The sequence below is a fragment of the Tamandua tetradactyla genome, chromosome 11, assembly GCF_023851605.1.
Source record: "Tamandua tetradactyla isolate mTamTet1 chromosome 11, mTamTet1.pri, whole genome shotgun sequence".
Classification (NCBI taxonomy): domain Eukaryota; kingdom Metazoa; phylum Chordata; class Mammalia; order Pilosa; family Myrmecophagidae; genus Tamandua; species Tamandua tetradactyla.
In genome coordinates this window covers 82,498,459-82,505,243 of record NC_135337.1, presented here as the reverse complement: position 1 = coordinate 82,505,243, position 6,785 = coordinate 82,498,459, and the positions used below count along the sequence as shown (strand labels likewise).

Here is a 6,785-nt window from a genome sequence, read left to right as displayed (position 1 = left end):
GGAACCGGGAGCCGCGTCTGGGAAGAGAAGGAGAGGTCGGGGGCTTGCAGGGCGCGGAGTGCGGGTCACTCTGGGGGTGGCCGCCGGCCCGAACGCGCCCCTCCCCTCCCCAGGGGGATCTCGCTGAACTTCTGAGCAGCGGAGCCAGGGAGGGGGGCGGGGGCGGCGCTGCGGCTCGGGAAGCTGGAGGCAGCGGGGGGCAGACTCTCTCCCACCCCCACCCCACCACCTTACGGATCTCCAAGCGCTTTCTAAGGGGCTCTGCGCTCCGTCCCGAGGGAAGACACCCCAAGGTGTGGGTGGGCCCCGAGGTGTCCCAGCTCCTCTCCCCGCCCCCAAGCTCCCACCTGTGGCTTCTCCCTGGGTTGGGGGATCCTGGCATTTGGGGCTGGTAGAAAGGGGAGGCGCCGAGTCTGGGGCCGACAGCGCAGCGAACAGACCCGACTCCACCGCCGGGTCCCCCAGGACTGAGCCGGGCTGGGGGGGTGCGGTCCTGGCAGCCCAGCAGATCGTGGGGGGCTTCCTGAGCTCACCTGCGGGGGCCGGGGGGGGCGCAGCTGGAGGCGCTCCCGCAGGCGCGCAAGGGTCTCGGCGCAGGGGTTCGCCGGGCTGGCGCGGGGGCTAGCGGCCGGAGCTTCGGGGCGGGCGGCGGCGGCGGCGCAGTCCGACTCATTCAGCGCCGCGGCGGGAAACCGCCCAGCCAGCCCCGCCGCCGCCGTATTTCTTCTAGTACCGCCGCCCCTCCCGCCCCCCAGCAGGGGGCGGGGCCGTCTCCCTCCGCAGGTCCCCGTTCCCCCGGCCGGGTCGCTGGAAAGAGCCGCACCGGGATTCCTGCGGCTGGTGGGGGCATATAGGAGGAAGGCAGGGGGTCGCGGCTCGCTGCGGATCCCACGAACCCGGGGAGTCCGGACCTTCACCCCATCCCTGCCAGAAACCCCAGGCCCGCACCTAAGTTCATGGGAGAAAGGGGCGCTGGCCCACACTTGCCGCCGCCGCTGCTCGGCTGAGCAGTTTTCCCGGCTAAAGATGCTAAAGAAAATAATAAATAATCATCGCAGCTGAATCTATTGAGCGCTTTTTCTGGGCCAGGCTCCAAACGACCTTCTCTGATTTAGTCTGATCCCCCTATTTGTAGATGGGGTAGGGGGTGGGGTTCCTTCTAGAAATAAGGTGCAGGCAGCTTCCCGGGAAGCCAGTAAGGGATTGCACTTGGTCTCTTGCAAATGTTTGCTTAGCATCTACTTGGGGCCCCAGTGTTGAGGATGGCGGCTCCCTGCCTTCCTGGTCCTGGTGGGAGGGTCAGCTGATCAACAGGTCCACAGGTGGATGAAATAACCGCAGGTGCCAGGCTCCCGTGGGGAAAGTGGGGGGGCTGGGGCGCTGGAGAAGCCCCAGGAGGCTTCTCCAGCCTCTCGGAAGCTCCTGAGGCCACAGGGTCCCCCAGAGTCCCCGCCAGCACCCTGCTTGTAGCTCTGACATCCGCTGCTTCCTCATTCCTCCCCCTCCTCCCAGCCTCAGTTTACCCTCTGGCACCCAAGCTGCACCCTTCTCCAGTCACAGTTTGTGAGGGTCCAGAGAGATACTGAATCATCGGGCCAGCCTGGAGCCTGCTGCGCTGCTGCTTTATTAAATTTGGATTGTCTGGGAGCCTCCCGTGTTCCGGGAACGTCCCGGCGTCTGGACGGAGCTGGCTGGGGGCTGGTCTGGTGTGGGGCTGATTTAACACAGAGGAGAGGGTGCAGGGAGGCCGGTGGGGGCCGGCCAGGCCCCAGCCTTATAACCACCTCATAAAAAGAAATGATAGAGTTACCATGGCTACAGGATTTACAATGAAGCCAGGAGGTCATTCCGGAGATATCACAAACTGCCCAAGTAGGTAAAAACGCCAAGTACTTGTGCCCTCACATCCCTAAGGACATCTGGAAATAAACCAAATCTGGGGATAGAGAACTCAGCTATCTAACTGCAGTGTCAATTAGAGCACCGCAAATATCCACCCAGCACAACTTGTCTAATTTTCTTTTCCTTTAAAAACCCTTGCCTGGAAATGCCAAGACGGATATGATTTGGGTTGCCACCTGAATCTGTGCTAAACAAATTGCAATTCTAAGACCCCACGTAAATGCCTCTGTTGCCTGAGGCTCAGTGTGTGATTTCTCGGTTGATGTCTCTCTCTCTAGCAGACCTCATCTCAGTCCCAACAACAGAGCAAGGCACAGTTTGGAGTGAAGCTCCAAGAAGCCCATCCTTGCTTTGTTCACCCAATAAAAGTTGACGGTCCCCCACTTTGGTCCCGCACCCAGACGGAAGAGGTGGACACAGTGAATGCTTTGCTTGGCCACCACCTCCGGGAAACCAGCCTGGATCTGCAGCATCACTGACTGACAGTGCCCCAGAACCCCAAGTCTGACTGTCATGAAGACTCTCCTAGCGCAATTACTTGGTTGATGTTCTTTGCTTTTAGCTGGCCACAGAGCTACTGGGGAGAAAGGCCAAAATGGGTCTCATTCCTTCTATGTCCCCAAAGCCCAGGCCTGGCTTCTGGAATCTTCCACAAACATCTGCCAGACAGATGGACGCTAAGTGTTCAGTAGGAGTGACCACTCCTAGAGCAGAGCCCTTAACTGCGGCAGGCGTCTAAGGCAAGTCACTTTATTCCATGGCCCCGGCGGAGACAGCAAGGCCGAGGGAGGGACTGTGGCTGGGTCCGTGAGAGGGTGCAGCGTCAGGTTCCCAACCTTGTATTGGGCTGGCAGGAGGAGATTGTGAGGTTTTGCCGTGAATTGGTTTGGCCAGTTTGGACATACATTTGGAACCAGCAGGTCACGGGTTCAAATCCTGATGCCGCCACTTCCCGGCTGTGTGGCTTCGGGCAGGTGTCTGAACCTCTCTGAACCCATCTCCTTGGTGGTCCACAATGATGAAAGCCATCCCTGCATTGCAGGGTCTTGGTGAAGATTCAGCAGCTTCACACTTGCCAAGTGCCCAGAGCAGGGCCTGGGATACCTGCAGTATAAGAGCTGTTTGTTAAGATTTTGTGGACTGCACAGGTGAGGAGAGGAGCACAGAGAGGGGTCGGAGTTGCCTGGCCATGACCGGGGGGGGGGGGGGGGGGGGGGCCAGAGTCCCTCCCCTCCCCCACCCCAGCCTAGCTCAGTGGAAGCCCCACCCCCATCCCGTCCCATCATGCTTGGAGGCTGGGAAACCGAGGCCCAGAGGAGAAAAAGAATACCTGTCCCACAGCTCTCCTGGCCACTGCGGACCCTGCCCTGGCCCAAAGCTGCCCTTCCAGCTGGTTAGCTCTGTGCCATCAGTTGGTAAATATGTGCTGCTCCTGGTCAACAAAGCCTTCTGGCTTCCCTCTTCAGCAGCCCTGGTGACAGGTGGGTGTGGCAACCCACTCACCCCAAGATCGGAGGCCGGAGGCTGTGGCCCAAGCTGGGTATGGGGTCCGGGTGGCATTGTGCTCTGACCCCAAATCCCTGGCATGGGTGCAGCAGGAGCTACAGAGAGGGCAGAGGGGGTGCTTCCCAAACGCCAGGCTCAGCCCTGATTCCCGCCCCCCACCTATGGGAAACTGAGGCTTGCAGGGGGAGGGGCCTGGACTCCCCTATCCTCTCCCCCCACCCAGCCCCCAGTTCTCAGCTGGGAAGTAGGCTTGGGGGAAGGAGGGTGGTTTAAAGAGGAAAATGCCACCAACCGAGCCCCACTTCTGAGCACCTTGTACCAGGGCAGGTCAGCCTCTGTGGCCCCCTAAAACCCGAGGGGGGTGAGGAGAAGGATTTGAGGAAACTTGAAAGCTCCCAGGAGGGACCCAAGCCCAGTTCATGAGGTCACAGGGAACTCGGTGGGTTGGGGGGAGTGTCAGGACCCCCACATTTCAGAGAAGGAAACTGAGGCATGGTGGGGGCACCCAACTCCACGGCAACAGGTGCAGCTTGCTTACCTCCTGCAGGGCAGGTGCTCAGTAATTATCAGCTGACATGAACACCATTGTCACTAACCCTTTTCAGGCCCAAGCTGGGCCACATTCTCTTCCACTTCAGGGAAGGAAGTCATTTGCCCAAGGACACACAGCCACGAGGGGAAGGGAGCTGAACTTGAACAAGGGTCTCTCATGACTGCTCCCCACCCCAGGTATCCCAAGGGCAAGACTGGATCAAGGAGTGTTTGTTGAGTGAATAACTGAGGGTAGAATGGGGCAGGCATCATGTGGGGGGGGGGGACCCATCTGTTTCCAGCCCCCCAGCTCCCATCCCTGCAGGGGCACCACAGACTTCGGCTTCCCTGGCTCAGGGAACAGGATAGAGACCAAGTTGCCATGCAAATTCCCTCCCAGCTGTGTGGCCTCGCCTCTCTGCACCTCCACCTCCTCCTCTGTAAAGTGGAAAAGAATCAAGGACCCTGAGTTCATATAGTTCTCAGCACACACCCCAGTGTTGCAAAAGACAGAGATGCAAGGAGGCCTGGGGTTGGAGGGGAGCACTGAGGGACCCAGAGCTATAAATGATTGAAGTGCATTGAGACCCCCTTTTCCCTGGGCCAGGTCCCACCACCCCCTCCCCACCCTCACCCTCATTCTGCTTCTGCCATAGGAGTTTATTACCCTCTGGGGATCTTCTTAGCCTGAATGCAATCCTCCCATCCCTGTTCTTAAGAGTCCCCCAGCAGCACCCCCGACATGACTCTCAGGGGCCCCATCTTCTGGCCCCTGCTGCCCCCTCTGACCGCACCCCAGCCACGTGACTGCCCTCTGCCCCCGGATGTGCTGCGGGAGCCACCCCTCTGCTCTCCTAGCCTTACTTGGACCCCAGCCCCTGGCTTATTCCCTCAAGGCAACCCTCCTGGATTTCCTGGGGCTCCTCAGCATCAGGACTGTTTTTCCCAATTGTCATCACGTTTAGTGGTGTGACCACTGGCTAATGCCACTTGCCCTTGAGCTCCATGAGGGCAGGGATGGCATGGTCACTGTTGCATGTCCATGCCTGCCAGAGGCCCTGGCAGAGGAGGGGCTTGTTTAAGAGCCTTAGGCTGGGCCGGTGGGTGGGTGGATGGTTGTTGGATGAATGGATGGGGTGGGTGGATGGTGGATGGTGGGTGGACAGAAGGATGGTGGGTGGACAGAAGGACAGGTGAGTGGATGGTAGGTGAATGGACAGAAGGATGGGTGGGTAAACTGGAGGATGGGTGGGGGATAACAGGTAGATGGTGGATGGGTGGCGGCTCTTGGCCTCCACATCTCTGAAACTGGAGACCAGGCCTCCAATCTCCTCTTGCGGTGCCCCAAGATGGTTTTATCCCCAGTTACTGGCAGTGCAAAGCAGCTTTGACTCCCTGGCCTCACCAGTGAGGTGTCCCGAGGACAGGGCGGGGACTGCCAGCTGCAGAGAGGACACAGCCCCTTCTCGGAGATCTAGATGCCCAGACAACCTGTGTCCTCGGCCTTCAAGATGTCACAACTCCAGCAGGGATGTGGTGGGGGCCAGAAGAAGGGGCCCCCGAAGGAATGAGGTGCGTCTGCGAGAGAGTGGGTGATGTCTCCAGAAAATGGAGCTATCTCCCTGAGCTTAGCGGAGCTGGGGTCCTGTGCTGCCCCCTTAACTTTCCACCTGTGAAACTCACCCCCCCCACCCTACCCCACAAAGGCCCCTCAATGTGCAGATGGGCTGATGCTTCTCGTGGTCATTCCCAGGTTTAATTACAAACAGATTTCCAAGGTCCAGTTCAGGTCCACAGAGAGAAGAATGGACAGGCTGGTGGCACAGCCACAATCCCTTCTCCCTGGTTCCCGAGGTGGGGCAGGGGCTGTACAATTGCCCGCATGTCGGTAGCCTTGGAGCAGGTCTGGATGCTCCCCATCATCCCAGGTGAACCCCAAGGCTGCGCCCCCACCCACTTCAACATCAGTCCCCAACCTGAGAACCCCAAAGCACCTTAATTCTCCCGCCCTCAAAGGGACAAATGTGCACCCAATTTTTCAGATGGAGAAACTGAGGCCAGCCAGGAAAGGAATCCATCTCCACGGCAAGGAATTGGGGACCGTCACTCTCTAGGGAGATAAACCAAAGCCCAGCCGGGAGGAAGACAATGGAGCCTCCTTGGTCCCTTCCAGGGAACATCCAGGCTGGTCTGGCATGAAAAGCCCCAGAGAGAGGGCTTTGTAATAGATGTTGTTTTCAAGGCAAGAAAAGTTTCCGTCTTTGGTATGTGCACCCTCCCTCAAAGCCAACGGGGGAGGCAGGCAGGGGGCTCCAGCAGGAGAAAGGGTTGGGTCCCAGTCTCCTGGCCCAACTGACCCTGCCCATGAGGGCCGGCTGGAGGAAGGAAGGTTCCAGAGGCTCATGCGGAAGGAAGGAGTGACGGCAGCAATTCGGGCCTGGCCAAGGTCCAAGAGAGCGCCGAGAGCTCGTAAGGCCACAGTGGGGGTGTCGGGGAGCAGGGAGGTGCCAGGGGAGACTCATCACCTGGGGAGAGAAAGCACAGCACAGGTCAAGGGTCCACTGACCAGCAGCCAGGAGACCTGAGTTCAAGTACCGATTCAGACTATGCTGGTGCTCTGTGCAGGCCACACTCCACACCTCTGCCTCGATGGAGTTCCGGGAGCCCTAAATCCCAGGGACCCAGCAGCAAAGGCTGTGCATGCTACAGTGACCCAGCAAGAGTCCTCTCAGGCTGGTGGCCCGGCTGTGAGTCCAGGCTCCTCAGCTTTCTTGCTATGTAACCCAGAGCAATGCCTTAACCTCTCTGTGCCACTTCCTCTTCTGCAAAACGAGGTGGCTAACCAC

At 59.2% G+C, this 6,785-nt stretch overlaps 1 protein-coding gene across 2 annotated transcripts in view; it reads right to left on the bottom strand.

Annotated features, from left to right (window-relative positions):
* Positions 1-1,342: 1,342 nt before the first annotated feature.
* Positions 1,343-6,785, bottom strand: part of SHC2 (SHC adaptor protein 2) — a 34,656-nt gene continuing 29,213 nt past the window's right edge. Inside the window, exons 13-14 of one of the 2 annotated variants that reach the window (XR_013159590.1) lie at positions 3,233-6,464; positions 1,343-3,006 (exon numbers count right to left, since the gene is read on the bottom strand). The gene's annotated coding sequence lies outside the window, so the exon portion shown is untranslated. Of the gene's footprint in view, positions 3,007-3,232; positions 6,465-6,785 lie in introns of those variants that run through there. The other variant, XM_077121438.1, reaches the window with a different exon arrangement.